This window comes from Ornithorhynchus anatinus, chromosome 3 (assembly GCF_004115215.2).
Source record: "Ornithorhynchus anatinus isolate Pmale09 chromosome 3, mOrnAna1.pri.v4, whole genome shotgun sequence".
In the NCBI taxonomy this organism is placed as follows: Eukaryota; Metazoa; Chordata; class Mammalia; order Monotremata; family Ornithorhynchidae; genus Ornithorhynchus; species Ornithorhynchus anatinus.
Window position 1 is genome coordinate 98,199,048 of NC_041730.1, and position 20,929 is coordinate 98,219,976.

Genomic DNA, 20,929 nt, shown 5'->3' on the forward strand with positions numbered 1-20,929 from the left:
AAATGGGGATTAAAACTGTAAACCCCACATGAGACAACCTGATCACCTTGTATCCCCCCAGCGCTTAGAACAGTGTTTTGCACATAGGAAGCGCTTAACAAATACCACCGTTATTATTTGCATCAAAAAGAAACTCCTTAAAGTCGGCTTTGAAGCACTCAATCACTTTGCCTCTCCCTACCTTACCTCTCTGCTTTCCTATTAACAACCCAGTCCGCACACTTGGCTTCTCTAATACCAACCTGCTCATTCATTTGATCATTCATTCAATTATATTTATTGAGCGCTTACCATGTGCAGAGCGTTTGGAATGTACAATTTGGCAACAGATAGAGACAATCCCTGCCCAAAAACAGGCTCACAGTCTAAAAGGGGGAGACAGACAACAAAACAAAACAAGTAGTCAGGCATCAATACCATCAAAATAGATATATAGAATCATAGATATATACACATCATTAATCAAATAGAGTAATAAATAATATATACAAATATACACAAGCGCTGTGGGGAGGGGAAGGGGAAGAGCAGAGGGAGGGAGTAGGGGGAATGGGGAGGAGAGGAGGGGCACATTTTTTCTCCATCTCATCTATCTCACTGTCAGTCTCTTACCCAAATCCTGCCTCTGGCAAGGAATACCCTCCCTCTTCATATCTGACATACAATTAATTACTCTCTCCACCTTCAAAGTCTTATTGAAGACATATCTTCTCCAAGAGGCCTTCCCTGACTAAGCCTTCATTTCCTCTTGTGCCACTCCCTCGTGTGTCATTTTGATTTGCTCCCTTTATTCTCCCCCGGCCTCAGCCCAACAGCACCTATGTACATATCCATAATTCATTCATATTAGTGTCTGTCTCCCCCTCTAGATTGTGAGCTCACTGTGTGCAGGGATTGCGTCTTACCAGCTCTGTTACATTGTACTCTCCCAAATGCTTAGTACAGTTCTCTGCACACAGTAAGCACTCAATAAATACAATAGATTGACTGATTTGTATAGCACATACCATGGGCCAGGCACTGTACTAAGTGCTGGGGTTAGATACAAGACAATCGGGTTGGACACAGGTCCTGTTCCATATAGGGCTCACAATCATAATCCCCATTTTACAGTTGAGGTAACTGAGGCACAGAGAAGTTAACTGACTTACCCAAGGTCACACAGCAGACAAGTGGCAGAAAAGGGATTAGGTCCTCTGACTCCCAAGCCCATGCTCTTTCCACTAAATTTATTGGGTGAATGACAATTGATCAGATGACCAACGCTTGCACACCCGTGCTGATTGTGGACTTCTAAAGCTACAAAACTGCGTGTCTGTTGAAACAACACCCCTAGCTGGACTGCCAAATAATAGATTCCCTTGGGTTCAGGCTGGGCCAAGGTAACTTTGGGAAGTCTGCAGAAATCCTTGATATGGTTGGCTTTGAGATGAAACAGCTCCTAGTTCAGAGCTCCTAGTTCCTTCTCAGAGTCCTGGAGGGGCCCACTTTCATCTAGACCCCTTAGAATGTTCCCAAACTCTTCAGAGCTCTTTGATGGAAAGAGAGCAGACTTCTGAATCTCTTTGGGAATCAAGGCACTTTTTGGAAATAGCCTCTAGACCAAAGAACTGTGATAACTGCATGCTCTGTCCCGTCGGAATATGTTCTAGATAGTCCCTTGTATAAATCTAACCTAAGTGCATCCAAAAGTAACCTGCACAGACTAGTGTTTCCCTATTTTAATCAATCGATCGATCAATCAATGGTATTTATTGAGCACTTACTATGTGCAGACCACCGTGCTGAGTACTTGGGAGAGGTCAACGCAACAGAGTTGGTAGACATGTACCCTGCTCATGGCAAGCTTACAGTCTAGAAGGGGAGATAGATATTAATATGAATTATAATGATGATATTTGTTAAGCGCTTACTATGTGCCAAGCCCTGTTCTAAGCACTGGGGTAGATACAAGGTAATCAGGTGATCCCCTGTGGGGCTCACAGTCTTAATCCCCATTTTACAGATGAACTGAGACACAGAGAAGTTAAGTGGCTTGCTCAAGGTCACACAGCAGACCAGTGACAGAGCCGGCATTAGAACCCAAGACCTCTGACTCCCGAGCCTGTGCTATTTCCACTAAGCCAATTTATAATAGGTAATTTCAAAATATGTAGATAAATGCTGGGGGCTGAGGGTGGGGTGAATATCAAACGCCTAAAGGACACAGATCCAAGTGCATAAACAACAGTGCTTAGAAGATAGGGGGAGGGTGTTCCTGGTCAAGGGGAGGGTGTGGGAAGGGGGTCAGCGGCGAGATAGCTGGGATCGGGGCACAGTGAGTAAGATGGTGCTAAAAGAGCTAAAAGTGTGCGGTCTGGACAGTAGTAGGACATCAGTGAGGTGAATAGGAGGGTGTGAGCTGATTGAGTGCTCTAAAGCCAACTGTAAATAGTTTCTATTTGATGTGGAGATGGATGGGCAGCTATTGGAGGCATGGACTGCACTTTTTTAGGAAAAATGATCTATGCAGCAGAATGAATGATGGATTAGAGTGGGGAGAGACAGGAAGCGGGGAGGTCAGCGAGGAGGCAGATACAGTAGTCGAGGTGGGAGAGGATAGGCAAGGAATGTGTCTGTTTATTGTTATATTGTAAGTGCTCAGTAAATAGGATTGAATGAATGAATAGATATTGGCTCAGCGTGGTAGCAGTCTGGATGGAGAGGACAGGGAGAATTTTATCAGGGTTGTGAAGATAGAACCTAAAGGATTGGTGACAGATTGAATATGTGGGTGGAATGAGAGAGTGATTCGAGGACAACACCAAGATGAGGGAGATGTGGTGCTGTCTACAATCATGGGAAAGACAGGGCGAGGAAAGGGTTTGGGTGGGATGATAAGAAGTTCTGTTTTGGACATGTTCAGTTTGAGGTGTCAGCAGGCTATCCAGGTGGAGATGTCCAGAAAGCAGGAGGAAATAGGAAATTGCAGAGAAGGGGAGCGAGATCAGGATTGGAGATGTAAATCTGGGAATCATCTGCATAGAGATGGTGCTTTACTATAGCCTGAATTCGTGGGAACAGAATGCAAAATGAGGAATTTAGCCAAATTTGTCAATTAACCCTACAACCTCCCAAATCTTTCTTAAATGCTCACGAAGAAATACGATACTGTTTCCACACTGTTTTAACAGTCCCCCCAAAGAATACGTTCGGCCTTCTTGATTTGTTTTTCACAATTCCTGTCGATAGTCAGTGTGCTATCTAGGTAACAGAATTCTGTGACAGCATTTATCTCCGTGTTGAAAGTATAAATTTTAGATTGTGTGTGTGATTTCCCTGGACCTTTTGAGATTTGACATTTGCCTCACCTCCAACCCCACAGCAATTATGTAAATATCTTTAAATTATTTATTAGAAATCACTTATTCATTCACATTATCATTATCAATAATAACAATGGTATTTGTTAAGCACTTAATAATAATAATAACAATAATGGCATTTGTTGAGCATTGTACTGAGCTCTGTACAAGCAAATCAGGTTGGACACAGTCCCCATCCCACGTGGGGCTCACAGTCTCAATTCCCCATTTTACAGATGAGGAAACTGAGGCACAGAGAAATGAAGTGACTTGCCCAAGGTCACACAGCAAAGTGGCAGATCCTGGATTAGAACACCTGACCTTCTGACTCCCAGGCCTGTGCTCTATCCAATCTGCCATGCTGCTTCTCCTTATTGTCCATCTCCCCTTCTAGACTATAAGCTCGTTGTCGGCAGGGAATCCTGTCTGCTAATTCTGTTGCAATTGTCCTCTCCCAACTGCTTAGTACAGTACAGAAACCACCCTCTCAAATCACAAATGATCTTCCTCTTGCCAAATCCAATAGCCTCTAGTCCACCCTAATCTTCCTCAACCTCTCAGCTGTCTCTGATACCATCTACCACCCCCTTCTCCTAGAATTTTTATCCAACCTTGGCTTCACTGACACTGTCTTCTCCTATTTTTCTTTCTAATTATAATAATAATAATGTTGGTATTTGTTAAGCGCTTACTATGTGCAGAGCACTGTTCTAAGCACTGGGGTAGATACAGGGTAATCAGGTTGTCCCATGTGAGGCTCACAGTCTTCATCCCCATTTTCCAGAGGAGGTAACTGAGGCACAGAGAAGTGAAGTGACTTGCCCACGGTCACACAGCTGACAAGTGGCAGAGCCGGGATTCGAACCCATGACCTCTGACTTCCAAGCCCGGGCTCTTTCCGCTTTCTAGCCACTCGTTCTCAGTCTCTTTCATGGGCTCCTCCTCTGCCTCCCACCCTTTAACTGTCCTTCCAGTCCCTAACTATGGGTGTCCCTTAAGGTTCAGTTCTGGGTCCCCTTCTATTCTCCATCTACACCCGCTCCCTTGGAGAACTCCCTTCACTCCCATGGCTTCAACTACCGCAACTATGCCGATGATTCTCAAATCTACATCTCCCTCTCTGCAGTCTTGCAGTCCTCCTGCCTTCAAGCCATCTCTACTTGGTTGTCCTCCTGTCCCCTCAAACTTAATATGTAGAAAACAGAACTTAACTTCACACCCAAACCCTGTCCTCCCTGTGATTTTCCCATCCCCGTAGACAGCACCATCATCCATCCTGTCTCACAAGCCTGGTTTTCTCCTTGCCTCTTCTCTCTCATTCAACCCACATTTTCAACATATTAAAATCCATCCTTTCCTTTCCATCCCAACTGCTACCATGTTAATGCAAGCACTTATCCTATCCCGCCTTGATCACTGTATCAGCCTCCTTGCCGATCTCCCTGTCTCCTGTCTCACCCCACTCCAGTCCATACTTCACTCGGCTGCCCGGATCATTTTTCTACAAAAATGTTCAGTCCGTGTTTCCCCACTCTTGAAGAACCTCCAGTGGTTGCCCATCCACCTCCATATCAAACAAAAACTCCTTACCATTAGCTTTAAAGCACTCAACCAGCTTGCCCCTCCTATCTCAACTCAATATTCTCCTACTACAACTCAGCCTGCACACTCTGCTCCTCTTTTGCCAACCTACTCACTGTAACTTGAGCTCATCTCTCTCGGTGCTGTCCTCTCACCCACGTCCTGCCTCTGGTCTAGAACGCCCTTCGTCCTCTTATCCAACAGACAATTACTCTCCCCTCTTCAAAGCAGAGGCGTCTCCTCCGAGAGGCCTTCCCTGACTAAACCCTCATTTCCTCTTCTCCCACTATCTTCTGCGTTGCCCAGACTTGCTCTCTTTATTCACCATGCCCGCCCCCAGCCACACAGCACTTTTGTATGTATCTGTAATTTATTTACTTATATTAATGTCTGTCTCCCCCTCTAGACTGTAAGATCAGTGTGGGCAGTGAATGCATCTATTATTTTGTTGTGTTCTACTCTCCCAAGCCTGCACACAGTAAGTGCTCAATAAATACGATTGATTGATTGGGAGGTTTTGCGTGTTTCGTAAAGCCTCGGCTTCATTAGTAGAAGACATATAGAGGAGCACACTGAAGCATTCTCACTGTCTTCACCGGATTCCCTTTCTCGTCTCTGATGAGAATGGGGATGTCTTCACTCTTCAGAAGTACTGTGATGACACGCGCAAACTAGACCTTGTAATGTCTTCAGCAACTCGTGCCACCTTTTGGTTTTGTGGTGACTGTTTAACTCTGGATCTTATCTGCTTTGACATCCCACATCCTCTGTTGCACATGTCCCTTGTATTACAAGTGACGTAGGTTTCTGAAAGCCTCCTTTGTGAGTTGTCGGGTGTCACAAGATGCTAATCATGCAAATGCATTTATGAGACTGGGATTTCCATCAGAACTCAAAGATCTGTGTGGCAGCAGAAATCCATGTTTATGATGGATGCTTTACCAATCACTTTGGGGCTGTTCAGAATGCTCATTTCCTAAAAAAAGGACCACCATCTCTAAGAAAATCAGTAGTTTGCCAGGAAAATGCCTGAATTAGACCAAAGAAAAACTATACTTTGAAAAATTTATTGAGAGAATAAAAGGCATCTATTCCCACACAATGGCAAGTATTTTCAAATCTTTATTGTTGTCTTAAAGCTACCTAACTCCAGACATCATGAATTGAAGTAAATTTCTTTTTTCAGTAGTTTAGTGGGGAAAAACAATCTCCTCTCAGTCATTCTCCTTTAGATACTCTTAACAGGGATGGCAATACCCTGATTTTGATAGCAAATGACTGTGCTATAAACAGCATTCTAATATTACCAGAAATCAGGAGGGGGGCTGGGATGGAAGTCATCAAACAATTCGCTGTGGGGAAATACAGATGTCCTTTTGCCAAAAATAAACCCCAATCCACATATTTATAAACAGCAAAAAAGTTTCCTCTTCATTTTATATGCAACAAATTTGCGTTTTGAAAGGGTGATTTTGGTCACATTTTATAGATTGGGTGATACCTGTCTCTCTGAAATTGTGTCAAATGAGATTTTTCTTATACTAAGTCTGTTTTTTGTGGTATTTGTTAAGCATTTACTAAGTGCCAGGCTCTATACTAAGTGTTGGGGTAGAAACAAGCTAATCGGGTTGGACTCGGACTCTGTCTCACATGGGACTCACAGTCTTAATCCCCATTTTACAGATAAGGTAACTGAGGCGTAGGGAAGTCAAGTCACTTGCCCAAGGTCACATGGCAGATAGTGCAGAGCCAGGATCGGAACCCAAATCCTCTAACTTCCAGGCCCACGTTCTATCCACTGGACCACACTTCAGATTCTTTCGTACCTTTTGTTTGGCCGTACACTCTAGCCACTTCACATTTGCTGTTTGAAGGGGCTGGAGATTGTGTACTGTCTACCTCACCTGACGTCTGCCCCGTTGGAATTGGGGTACTGCTGCTCAGGGTGGTGATTGTTTGGGAGAAACATGGCTGTCTGACTGAAAGGAAACTATTTAGGGCTTTCCTCACTCTCCCGAAAACACTTGGTTCCTGTGTAGAACCCACTTTTACTGTCAGCCTGGCACCCTCCCTGCAGAAGTTCATTTAGTGCCAGAGGTCTGTTTGCCCTGAATCTGCAGAAGATTAAGATCTAAAGTGATGTTTCCACCAGAATTTTTTTTTTTTTTACAGAAACCTTACTCATGGAACTATATAGATTTAAGCACACACTAATTTGACAGTTAGCCAAGGGAAAATGCATGAGAGCATACATGAAAGACAAATCCCATCCTGGTTAAGCCTTACAAATGAATGGAGATGTGTTTTCCAGCCTCGCCTGCTGGAAAACAGCAGTAGCAAATAGACAATTCTGGCTTTCAACAAGCAGAGAGGAATCACTCAACATAAGAGAAGCTTGGTCTGAGTATCAGGCTACCAAGAGAGAGATTCATAGTCATCTCCTGTGAGCTACAAGTGGAAATTAGTAGATTCCTTGGCACGTAGTAAGCACTTGATGATAATAATAATAATTAATAATAACATTAATACAACAGAGGAAAATTTTTATGAGCAAAATGCATGGAACCAAGTGAACCCACACAAAACACAATCACTTGCTCATGTGCCTAGGATCTTGCCATTCACCTTGGAACATCGAGGCTAGTTGAGATTCTTGCTAAATAGTATTCATTCGTTCATTCATTCATTCATTCAATCGTATTTATTAAGTGCTTATTGTATGCAGAGCATTGTATTAAGCACTTGGAAAGTCAATTCAGCAACAAAGGGAGACAATCCCTGCCCACACCAGGCTTACAGATTAGAAGGGGCAAGACAGACAACAAAACAAGTAAACGTGCATCAGTATAAACAGAATTATAGATATATATACATCGAAGCAAGTAGACAGGCATCAATATAGAGTTACAGATATATACATATTTACATAAGTTCTGTGGGGCAAGAGCAAGGGAGAGAGGTGACGCGGAGGGGAGGGGAGCGGAGGAAAAGCAGTCTGGGAAGGCCTCTTGGAGGAGGTGTGCCTTCAGTAGGGCTTTGAAGGGCCAAAAAGTGATTGCTTGGCAAATTTGAGGAGGGAGGGCATTCCAGGCCAGAGGTAGGACTTGACCAGGAGTCGACGGCAGGACAGGCGAGATTGAGGCACAATGAGAAAGTTAGAACCAGAGGAGTGGAATGTGCGGGCTGGATGTAGAAGGAGAGAAGGGAGGTGAGGTAAGAAAGGCTTAATACAGTGTTTTGCACATGGTAAGCACTCAATAAACATGGCTGAATGAATGAATGAGCATATTTTTTGTCTTTATCCCTTCCCCTTTCATGCTTCTCTCTTCCTTGTCCTCTTTTTTCAAATGGTATTTGTTAAGCACTTACTAGGTGCCAGACACTGTACTGAGCACTGGGTAGATACAAGCTAATCAAGTCCATGTCCCACATGGGGCTCAGAGTCTTAATACCTCATTCTGTCTCCCTTTCTTTCTCACCTGAACGGAAAAAGTACTAAAATAAATTTAAAACTTGTAAATGTCTAAAACTCTCTCGTCAGGAAAAAAAAAATCTTAATGTCCAAAAAAAAACCCAGCTGATATGGGTGCTAAAAGCCAGCCTTAGGTGGATATTAAGGTATTTTATAATTCTAATATTTTTAGCTGAAAGCAAAGCCTACCTGACCTAATTTACTATTTGAAACACAAGACTGAAATAGGTTCTTTCATGTATATATAGGCCGAGAGAGTGATAGAATCTTAGCGTTGCTCTGAAAATGTACAATTACAGCCTTCTTGAAATTTGGTATCAAAGATCAGCTTGAAAATTATCTTTAAAAAAAATTAAGCATTTCTGTTCTAGACTGGTGAAACACAGCCCATCTAGAGCATTGAAAATATGCACTATTTTATTTTTTATGCCTAAAGGTGATAAAGTCCTATCTGATTCCAGAGTTCTTCACAGGGTTCGGATCGAACCCCTCAGTACACAAATCATGGGGTCCCTTTTCTCGTCTATTTCAAGAGAAAGAGGGTTAGATTTGAATTTTATCGTGTTCTTTTTCATTTATGACAAACTCTTTTCTGTTCATTCTGCCCTTAAAATAATCTCCCTAATGCATAGAGCAGTCTTTTGTGAATTTGTGAAAATAGCATTGAACACTCAAATATTACATAAGTAAATGCATTTGTCTTAGGCAAAAAGTGAAAAAATGCCTGAGCACAGAGAGCTAAAAACAAGCGTCTAGGTTAAATACTCGTCTTATTGAAATCCTGACAGACTTCTAAAAGCATGTACTTCAGATACATCATCTCTCAATATGAGCTTGGCTTTAATCACCAATTGGCCCGGAGAAATGTCTTTTCATACAGTTATTCGGTAAGTTATTTAATTTGATATAGTAGCGGGGGAGAGTTGAAACGCGTCGCCCAACTGAGACCATATGGCCACATAACACGGAAGAGAGTCTTTCCACGTATGCACATAACTGTCCTTTGTTTCGGGAAGATGACGCTCCTGATAGTGAGCGCCAATCCACGCACGTTCAAAAGACCGACGCGGACTGACATTCTTTAACGTATTGTTTTCAAGTAAGGGTAGATCCTAGGTCTGTTAACGGCTGCCAATTCAGGGATTTTCTCTATTTTTGAACCTGTTTCTTGGAATCGTACTCTTTAAGCCTTTGGTGAAGGAGAGCCACTTCCCTAATCATAACGATCGTGGTATTTGTTAAGCATTTACTATGTGCCAGGCACTAGACTAAGAGCTGGGTTGGATACAGACGAATCGGGTTGGATCCAGACCCTGTCCCATTTGAGGCTCACAGTCTCAATCCCCATTTTACTGATGAGCTAAGTAAGGCACAGAGAAATTAAGTGATTTGTCCAAGGTCACACAGCTGACAAGTGGTGGAGCTGATATGAGAACCCATGACCTTCTGACTCCCAGGCCCATGCTCTGTCCACTACACCATGCTGCTCTTCACCAGGATGGAATGGCCACTACAGTAAAGAATCGATCAATTAATGGCATTTATCGAGCATTTACAATTACTAGGTGTAGAGCTCTGTACTAAGCATTTAGGAGTGTACAATTCAACAGAATTATCGGACACATTCCCTCCCCATAAAGGGCTTACAATCCAGGGTCCACTGCTATGTTACATTATTGGAGGCTGTAAAAAAGCAGTAGGCTCTTTACTGCTGTATCTTTAATTTGCTCATTTCACTTTCCTTACTCCCTGTCGACTGTCAGTCAATAGTATTTATTGAGCACTTTACTCTGTATTATTACACAGCACAGTATTAAGTACTTGGGAGGGTATGATATAATTAGTAGACGTGATCCATACCATCAAGATGCTTTCTCACTGCTTTAGAGAAGCAGCGTGGCTCAGTGGAAAGAGCCCAGGCTTGGAAGTCAGAGGTTGTGGGTTCGAATCCCAGCTCTGCCACTTGTCAGCTCTGTGACTGTGAGCAAGTCACTTCACTTCTCAGTGCCTCAGTTACCTCATCTGTAAAATGGGGATTAACTGTGAGCCTCATGTGGGACAACCTGATTACCCTGTATCTATCCCAGAGCTTAAAACATTGCTCTGCACATAGTAAACGCTTAACAAATACCAACATTATTATTATTATTTCAGCTAACCATCCAACAGCAACTTGAGTAACCTGCTGTCTTCCATTCTCCTCACAGGGGAGTTCTATTTTGCTATTTTTTAATAGTATTTGCTGAGTGCATATTATGTGTCAGACTCTGTACTAAGCGCTGGGGTAGATACAAACTAGTCAGGTTGAACCTGCTGTCTTCCATTCTCCTCACAGGGGAGTTCTATTTGCTTTTTTACGGTATTTGCCGAGTGCATACTATGTGTCAGTCACTGTACTAAAATCTGGGGTAGATACAAACAAGTCAGGTTGGACCGCATGGCCTGGGGCAAGAGCACGAGCTTGGGAGTCAGAGGTCGTGGGTCATTCCGGTAGTGTATCCACAGTGTTTTCTTGATAAAAATACAGAAGTGGTTTACCACTGCCTCCTTCCATGCAGTAAACTTGAGTCTCCACCCTCGACTCTCTCCCGTGCTGCTACTGCCCGTAACGGGTGAGTTTTGATTTGGGGGAGACTGCCTTCCACTAGCTATCCACTGCCCAAGCTAGGAATGGAATGGGTAGACCTCCGCTTGACTGTCCCTCCCATAGTCGAGACTGAAGCTCTCCAGATGCGACCCTGAGAGGGGAGATCAAGGTACAGTGTTAGTAAATCGTCATGACAAAAGTAAAGTGCGTGACTGGATTGCAGGAAATCAACAAGGTAGGGTAATATGGCAAGGTGATTCAGTGCTTAAAGCCAGTGATAAGGAGTTTCTGATTGATGCAGAGGCAGATAAGCAACACTGGAGGTTCTTGAGGACTGGGTAGACGTGGACTCAACGTTTTTTAGGAAAATGATCCAGACTGCAGAGTGAAGTAAGGACTGGCATGGGAGTTTGATGCCTCGTCGTTGTAAAACTTTTACGAACACCCATGCTAGATTTTAGAATTCTGTTTTACATTTCTTTGTCTCTGTGGAGAGTTGGATAGCATACTGCTTAAGTAGCAGAATTCAGTGACTGCTACTTTAAGTTTCCTGTTGTTGATGAAAACCTTTGATGGTATATAGGCTTTACTGCACATAGACTGATACTTTACACATTTTTCTTTAGACTTATTGTCAGTTCAAAGTTTGGAGCAATTCATGATCACTTCCATGCCTCCTTGAATATCTGCCTCTAGACCAGAGTCATCTGCATATAATTGTTTCCGAACCACCACATGGTCATAAATACAGAGAAACAAACGCAGATGAAGAGGAGGCCAACTGAATGAAAGAGATAGAAAGGATCGTTTTAAAATAAGAATGGGTCTTGGTTCTGCTAGGTTTTCCCTATTACCTTCATTTTCATTCCATCAGTCAGTGGTAAATATTAAACATCTATTGAGTGCTAAGCATTGTCCTGTGTGCTTGAAAGAGTACAACAGTAGCAAAACACAAATTTCCTGTTTTGAAGAAGCTGATGATTTGATGGGGGAGACAGACCCACAAAAAGTGAAAAAGGAGGAAGTATAAAGTTATAGCAGGAAGTCATACAAGTGTATCGGGATAAGCGGCCCGCCTCCGCCGCGTGCCAGCTATGTGACTATGGGCAAGTCACTTAACTTCTCTGTGCCTCAGTTCCCTCATCTGTAAAATGGAGATTAAAAACTGTGAGCCCCACGAGGGACCAGCGCTTAGAACAGTGCTTTGCACATAGTAAGCGATTAATAAATACCACCATTATTATTAAGCGGCAGAAGAAATGATTAAATGATTAAATGTACAAATAACAGTAGAAATATTACCTTACATATAATCAGGGACTGTTAGGGATTCAGTCCAGGGGCTTTGGGTTTAGGGGAGACTTGAATGATCCCCAAAGTGTTTCCCCTTTTGGACCTTGTCAACATTGCTGCTCCTGGAGTCATTATGAAGAGATGCTGCTCTTCATAAAATGGCTGGTGCAAGGCAGCCCATTCTAGGTTATCTGGCTCTTAAAAGGGACATTGCTCTTTAAATTGTGCATAATGAGGAGCATGAGAAAAGAGCTTGCATGTCCAGAAGTTCATCCCCAGGAACACCTGGGATTGAGTGTTCTTTGAAAATCCCCACCCCCTCCACTTCTTCTCCCGTCTTCTCAATTGGGCACCTCAGGGAAGAGGAATCTTACTGATTTCTTGGGAGCACTATACTTGGGAGGGGACAAAATAATAATAATAATAGTTATGGTATTTGTTAAGCACTTACTATGTGCGAAGCACTACTCTAAGCGCTGGGGGAGATATAAGGTAATGAGGTGGTCCCATGTGGGGCTCACAGTCTTAATCCCTATCTTACAGATGAAGTAACTGAGGCACAGAGAAGTTAAGTGGCTTGCCCAAGGTCACAGAGCTGACAAATGATGGAGCTGGGATTAGAACCCAGTCCTCTGCCTTTCTAACCTCTGCTCTTTCCACTCAGCCATGCTGCTTCTCTGTATGACTGAGTGGAAAGAGCTCGGGCTTGGTAGTCAGTATACATGAGCCCTAGCCTCAAGGATTTTATAATCTAACAGGAATCACTGACCTTGAAAAGGATTCACTCGTTCATTAAAATAACCAGGGATTATTTGTCTATTAAAATGTTTTGCAAAACGATGAGTTGAAAATATCCACAGTTTTCATCCAACATAAATCCTAGTGTAGAATTCAATATTAGGATTTGTCTGCCGACTGTTCGGATCCACAGGGGCCTCTTCGCTCCACGAGAAATAAATACGCCATAACTCCCACTTTTTTTTGAGAAAACAAGCTTTCCTTTTCAACTGAAAACTATTAGGTTAAGGGTCAGAAAATGGACAGCATCTTTTTGCAGTTTAAATAAACAGTCGAGTTTATTTGAAAATGAGGATTCTGGAGCCAGTTGTCATTAACAAACTGCCAAGAATGTAGCATCAGCATTCTACATGCCTTCCTCTTGACTGAGAACCATGACACATGGTTTTGTGGTCTGTAAGAGGCACTCTGCAGAAATTTTCTTCTAACAGAGTTTGAAATGAAAAGAATGGAACTGAGAACAGAACTGTTGATTTCAAGTACTTGCGATTCTCTTTGACTTGACCCTTTTTAGAAATCAAGGAAGAATAAGAGAAAATGGCAAAGGAGAAATAGAACAACGAAAAGAAAATAAGAAAGGGAAGCGGTACGGTATAGGATACGGATAAATTCCAACCCAATACTAATCAAGCAGTTGTACCATATAGGATACAGATAAATTCCAACCCAATACTAATCAAGCAACAGTATGAATTGAGTGCTTACTGTGCAACGAGCACTGTTCTCAGAGCTTGGGAGCATAAAACGTATGATCCCCGGTTTTCAAGACGCTACAATTTAGTCGGGAGGGCAGAAACTTAAATAAATTATAGATGGGAAGGAGCAATAGAGGATAAAGCTGTGTGCGTAAGTGTAATAGGAAAGTGTGAGTGTCCAAGTAATTAAGTGATGTAGAAATGCTGAAGTGGCAGTGGGAATGGGGAAAGAATATAAGACACAGAAATCAGGAGAGAAGAAGCATGATGGAGTGAGAAGCAGCATGACGTAGTGGGTAGAGCACGAGCCTGGGAGTCATAAGGTCATGGATTCTAATACCGGCTCCACTCCTCGTCTGCTGTGTGACCTCGGGCAAGTCACTTCACTTCTCTATGCCTCAGTTACCTCATCCGTTGAACAGTGACTGTGTCCAACCCAGCGCTTAGTACAGTTCCTGGCACAGATTAAGCGCTTAACATATACCATTATTATTATTGTTATTATTATTATAATAATGTTGGTATTTGTTAAGCGCTTACTATGTGCAGAGCACTGTTCTAAGCACTGGGGTAGACACAGGGGAATCAGGTTGTCCCACGTGGGGCTCACAGTCTTAATCCCCGTTTTACAGATGAGGTAACTGAGGCACAGAGAAATGAAGTGACTCGCCCACAGTCACACAGCTGACAAGTGGCAGAGCCGGGATTCGAACCCATGACCTCTGACTCCAGAGCCCGTGCTTTTTCCACTGAGCCACGCTGCTTCTCTATTATCATCACTATTATGTAGGAGAGGGAATTTCTGAAAAGCCTTGAGGATGGGGAGGATGTGAAGGGGAGGGAGTTCCAGAAAGAAGGGAGTGAGGGGAGTGTGAGCAAGAGGTCCTCAGTCAGAGAGATGAGATTGAGGCACAGTGAGCAGGTAGCCTGGAGAGGAGCAAAACGTGAGCTAGGGTCTAGTGGGAAAGAAGCGAGGATATGGAATAGAGAGAGCTGATTGAGTGCCTTGGAGCCAAAAATCAGGAGTAGAAGTGAAAGGTAAAGGTAATTGTTCAGTGCTTACTTTATGTCAGCCACTGTACTAAAAGCTGAGGTAGAAACGAGCTACCCAGGCTGATCAGAGTACCCGTTCCACATGGGGATCCCAGTCTTAATCCCCATTTTCCCGATGAGGTAACTGAGCCATACAGAAGTGAAGTGACTTACCCAGAATGACGCAGCCAACAAGTGGTGGAGGCGGGAATAGAACGCAGGTCCTTCTGACTCCCAGGTCTGTGCTCTATTCTCTAGGCAGCACTGCTTCTCGTTGTAAACATGATGATCCCTTATTGCAGGAAGCCAAGCCTTAAACTCTTGTTTGAGAAATGAACTTTTGGAGGGATGCCATTTCTGTCTGAAATAGGACTGATTTTTTTCCCTAGGTTTATTGCGGTCTTGAATGTTTCTCTGTTTTGTATTTATTTAAGAAACAAAGTTTTTCTCATTATATCTAGCAAAGCAAACTGCATAGATTGAGTTATCTAGCTGTGATCATATTAAAAAATGACACTACTGATTGAGAATCCCTACTCATTTGTGCACAGACAACTGAAATGGCTAATTAATCAATATTATTTGTTGGGAACTTGCCAGTTCATTTTTCTTCTTCCCAGGTAATAACCTCAATTATCACCTCAGCACTTCTATGCCAGTTATTCAACACTCACACCCACCAATAGCACTTCTGTACATATTGATTTAACCTACAATTTAAGCACATCTTCATCTATACCTCTATTTTTCCTTTCTCTCTAGACTTGAAAGATCCCCGAGGGCAAGGATTGGGTCTGCTTACTCTGTTGTACTCTCCCAAACACTCGGTGCAGTGCTCTGCATAAAGTAGGTGCACAATAAAGACGACCGATTTATGTACTGATAGTTGAGTCTCGACTGAGCACTGTTCTAAGCACTCGAGAGAGTACAATAGATAGAAAATACATGTATGCTAAAATGGCTATATACATACCTGCTGAGGTTTGCTCTCAGAATGAAATGATCTAGAGTCGTATTTAAGTTGAGGGAAAGCTGCCTAGAGGAAGCGGAATTTCAGGATGTCTTTGAAGATAGAGAGAGTTGTGGTAGGACGTATTAGAATGGGGAGGGAGCTTTAGGCAGGAAGAAGTGTTTGAGCACTGGAAGAGGAGCAGTATGGCCTAGTGCAAGAGCACGGGCTTGGAAGCCGAAGGTCATGGGTTCTAATCCAGGCTCTGCCACTTATCTGCTGTGTGACCTTGGGCAAGTCACTTCACTTCGCCTCAGTTACCTCATCTGTAAAATGGGGATAGAGACTATGAGCCCCATGTGGGACAATCCATTTACCTTGAATTTACCCCAGTGCTTAGAACAGTGCTTGGCGCATAGTAAGCGTTTTAAAAATACCATTATTATTATTATTTACGAGAGCCAAGACCTGGCAGAATATGAAGGAGAAGCATTTCTGGGATCCCAGTTTCCAATTCCACCTCTCTGATTGGCACAACTCTGAAGCTTTGACTCAGAACATAGGCCCCTTTGCTGATGGACCTGTGTTCAATGCACTGTGATGCAGACATCACTGTGGCCTCTCAACCACTTACATCTACACCACATCAGATGAGTTTGTCCAGAACCACCAGTTTTTGAAGATAATTTGGTAGAAGATACATCCATCTGGGCTCTAAGCTACCTAACATTATACATATCTGAGGTGTTTGGGGGTTGCTTTATGCAGATGGAGTCTGCTCCAAGCCCTCCCTCAGAATTCAATCACCAGCTAAACTACTTGACTGACCACCTTCATTTCAGGTTTTCACGCTCATTTCATCCTGACCTTTCCACCCTGCTCTCTGCCTACATAAAATTACCCAAACAAAGGAGAAAAATACAGTCTAAGTCATCTTTAAGTCAACCTAGCCTCAACCCAGAGGCCAATCTTACAGAAGTCTTCCTGGACTTAAAACTGAACCATGAATGACTACTCCTTGGAAACTATCCTCTAACTCACTGTGCCCCCACTTGGTGGTATGATAATATGTAGCATATGTTTCCAATTTCAGGAAGAGTATATCATGCCAGACTGAAATGAAAGCTTTCTAAAGGAACAATGTATTACTTCTCATGCTTTCCCCAGTCCTCCCGGTTTGTCACACTGTTTTAGAAAGAAATTGAATTAGCCTGATGAGGTTTTTATCCACAGTGACATGTGATCTTCTAGGTTCTTGTAAATTGATTTTGAATTATTTTTAAAGAATATAGTAAAACTGCTAAGTGTAAAACGGCAATCGTGTTTGGAATGTACAGAGTCTGTCCAATATATTTTGTAATTTTTCAGTGTCAGTTCATCAAATTATAGTTACATACACTGATTCATTTCAAATAATTTCAATTAATTTACTTCCAAATGTCACTGAAGTTCTTGAAACCTAATTTGCAGTTAGCTCTATTCAGACACTGTTATTTTTGAGTCTGTTGCCACTATCCTATTTCAAAAAGTTATGATAGAAGGTGGTTTTTTTTTTATGCTATACATTAAGAAAAAGGGTTTGCAAGGTCAGAGAATGTGTCTATCAACTCTATTGCCTTGTACTCTCCCAAGTGCTTAGTAATGCTCTGCCCTCAGTAAGTGCTCAATAAATTCCACTGATGGATTGTTATTTACCAAGTCATACTATTTATGTCAGTTGACCTGAATCTAGAGCTCAATGGAAAAAGAATCGTATTAAGTTTTTCAACATTCGTCAAATTGGAATGGTAGAATTTTTAGAAAGTTGGTTTTCTTCATTTGAATTTTTACATCTTTAACATTTGATTTATTCGAGCTACCAAATGCATGCATAACAACATTAATCCATTGCTATCTTATCTCCCTCAGATCATTTGTCTATAGTAATATTTTACTGAGTTTTCTTTCAATATTGAGAAAACAAATTATAAATTCCTTGATGTTAATAAAAATGTAAACAGGAGAGCTTCAGAGTTCACAGATCGTAGCTGAATTCTTCCACATACAGCATTTTATGCTTCCTGAAAAAAAGATCTAGAAATAGCTGAGTTTTCTTTCATGGATTTCTCCAAGCAGCATCACTACTTTCCCACCTATTGAGAGCAGATTTAATTGGGGGAAACAAAAGAAAAATGCCTCGATATGGTCAAATTCATTTATTGTATATAGTTTCTAAATAAATAAATGTTGAAAACATTTTCTACTTTGGTTAGTCGCAAGGATAATTCTTAAACACATTTAATTTTGAATATTTAACATTGGCTTTATTTTTTAAAACTCATTTAGGCTATATCAATTAGATGCTTGATATACTTCCTCTGAATGCTAATATGTGGGTAATTTTCTCCAGTCCCATATTCATCGCTCTCTCTATAAACTGCTTCTCACAGTATAATTAGAGAATATCTTAGTAAAAAGAAGGCAACATATTTTATCAATGCCTATAAACATAATTTCCATCAGCATCTGTTACAGAGTTTGTCTTTTGGAGTCTGAAAAACAGGGTTATGAGGAGCAGAACTATCAAACCCTCTCACACACATACACGCTTACACATGCACGCACACACACACAATATCAACTGTATTTGTTGAGCGCTTACTGTGTGCAGACCACTTTACTAAGTGCTTCGGAGAGTATAATATAACAGAGTTAGTAGACAGTAAGCCCCTTCTCCAAGCTAAGTCGTGGTCCTCCCAGTGGGATAGAGTACCCATCAGGGAAATTCCAAGGAAGGGAAATAGGGCAAAGAAGGAAAGGAAAGAGGAGAGCGTCCCCTCTCAGGGTCACACCTGGAGAGTTTCCAGTACTCTACTAGTCTCGGCTACAGGAGGGAGAGTCAAGCAGAGGCCTACCCGTTCCATTCCTAGCTTGGCCAGTGGCTCGTGAGTGGTAGGTAATCTGCTACAAGTCAAAAGTCACCCGTGCTGGGCAGCAGCAGCATGGGAGAGAGTCGAGGGCAGAGACTCAGGCTTACTGCGCGGAAGGAGACAATGGTAAGCCCCTTTCGTATTTTTACCAAGAAAACTCTATGGATCCACTACCAGAACAATTGCAGGTGAAGGTGAGGCATTCTGGGAGAGATGTGTCCGTGGCGTCACTATGGGTGGGAGACCACTCGGCGGCATGAAATAAGAGGAGAATGTATGGAACCGTGCAAGCTTCTTCTCCACATCACTGCCCATGGCGGCCAGGGTTGTTTCACTTCAAACTGAGCCAGGCGGCCAGGGTGCCCACTTCAAACTGAGTCAAAAAGAAACTATAATTAGGAGCTTAAGTCATTTTCCTCGACTTCAACTGACTACAGAGACCTACCCCCCTCCACCCGCCCCCGCCAATCTCTTCCTCCACAAGCCCAGAGGACTGTGGATATTACCAGCACATCCCTGTTCTCAGTATTATTCATATGCTTAGGTATTTTCCATTCAGATGTTCTAAATTAAGTCAGGAGCACTGGCAGAGTATCTTCTCCCAAATAATTGAATTTGAAGACTATTAAGGCAGGATAATGGTAGCTATTAAATGGCCTTTGCCAAATATTGGTTTATATATAACATATATATTGGTGGTGCCTGCATAGACCAAACATATTTTTTTAAAAGGAGAAAAAATCCTGCATAAGGCAAATCTATCATGTTATGCCAACCTAATTGTAGCAGATTTATTCCACCCTCAGAACAGGACCAGCATTTTAGGGACACGCTGCTTCATGACTCTCTCCCGATTTCAGCAATTCCACCTTTCTGACACTTTGCATTTCACGTATTGCCACCCATCTAATTATATCTCCCTTCTCCACCCCCACCACAACCGTCTCCTTTGTGGGGTAACCATCTAGAAGGGTGAAATGCAGGATAATGGGGTCAATATAGACCTTCCATCATCCTCAAACAGCAGCTTTCATTTGAGCAGATTCCCAGAGTATCCATGCAGAAGGATACGATCTTACCAAAATGAAAGCCCCATCAGCATAATGTCAACTTCATGCTTTTTTTATCCTTCTATGTCAATTGTCACAAGAATTACTTGTCTCAAAAAACAGTTGTCTGAGATCCAGCAGAATCTATAAAATTTTTGCCACCTGCCTTTAGGTTTGCACTGTGAAACTCTGGCCACTGTGGAAAATGTAGTTTGCTATGCAACAGCCAATATACAAAAAAGACTCACGTTCTTTTCATAAAGTCATTTTCCCCACAAAATGGCAGATTTCATCTCTGGAGGAACAATGAAAAGGAACAGTTTAGTCATACGTAGCGGTTAATAGGGCTGGCTTACCAACATCATTCCAGGGCCCCTGATTCTATTATTTTCTGTATTTCCATAACTCCTGCTCCTGTTGCCTTTACAAATGTAATGAAACTTTGCTTTAACATAATGTTTTCCTCCAGATAATGTTCATTCCTAACAGTCCCAGGGAAAGGTCCATAAAGAAATATTATCCATATAAATACTTTTCCATGTAAAATGTTCAAAGTCTTAGTCTCATGGAAAAGAACTTAAAGCCATTTCACTGGAGTAATTGGAAGCTAAGACAAGGCTAGATATTTATTATCCCCAAATCCCAAGCTGTATCTCACACATCACAGTGAATTTAGGGTCTCTTCTTGGGCTAAAAGAAGCACCATGGGAAACACCTAGGTTATATAGCTGACCCATTTTGATTCTATTTCTTCCTCCACAATTATATTTTGGATGCTTTTGTGGCTTTTTGTAAATGGTAACCCCAAATTAAACATGTCTTAGTGTGTCTTTTATAATCCTTCAAATATTCTAGAAGCCATCATTTTAATTCTTAGGTGCAGAGTCTATATTTCCAGATACTCAAACTGAACGTCCTATTTAGGTTTACTCTTTCTAATTAAAAATTTATGTTGAGGCTATATCACTGGAGAAAGATTTGATTATCTGTAATCATTCTTTCCAAACATTCCAAATGAATGTTTTACCCAGAACCAAACCTGTCCATATTTGTTTCCTGGAGACAGTCATCTTCAAATTTGGAAAGAATCGGTCATTTTATGGAGGTGTTCGAAGAAAGCGATAGCTAAGCTTAGGTTGCTCTGGTTTCTACTTATACCAGTTTCACAGAAGAATGCCCTCCTGTGGAGGTTTAAGAAAAGGTATGAGACAAGCATAGTA

At 42.1% G+C, this 20,929-nt stretch overlaps 1 protein-coding gene and 1 non-coding gene across 4 annotated transcripts in view; both read left to right on the forward strand.

Annotated features, from left to right (window-relative positions):
- CABCOCO1 (ciliary associated calcium binding coiled-coil 1) overlaps positions 1–20,929 on the forward strand; it is a 186,012-nt gene that overhangs the window by 87,929 nt on the left and 77,154 nt on the right. The window lies entirely within an intron of this gene.
- On the forward strand, positions 18,565–18,702 carry LOC114810785. The gene has a single exon (XR_003758479.1). It is a non-coding gene; the product is annotated as a small nucleolar RNA SNORA7 (small nucleolar RNA).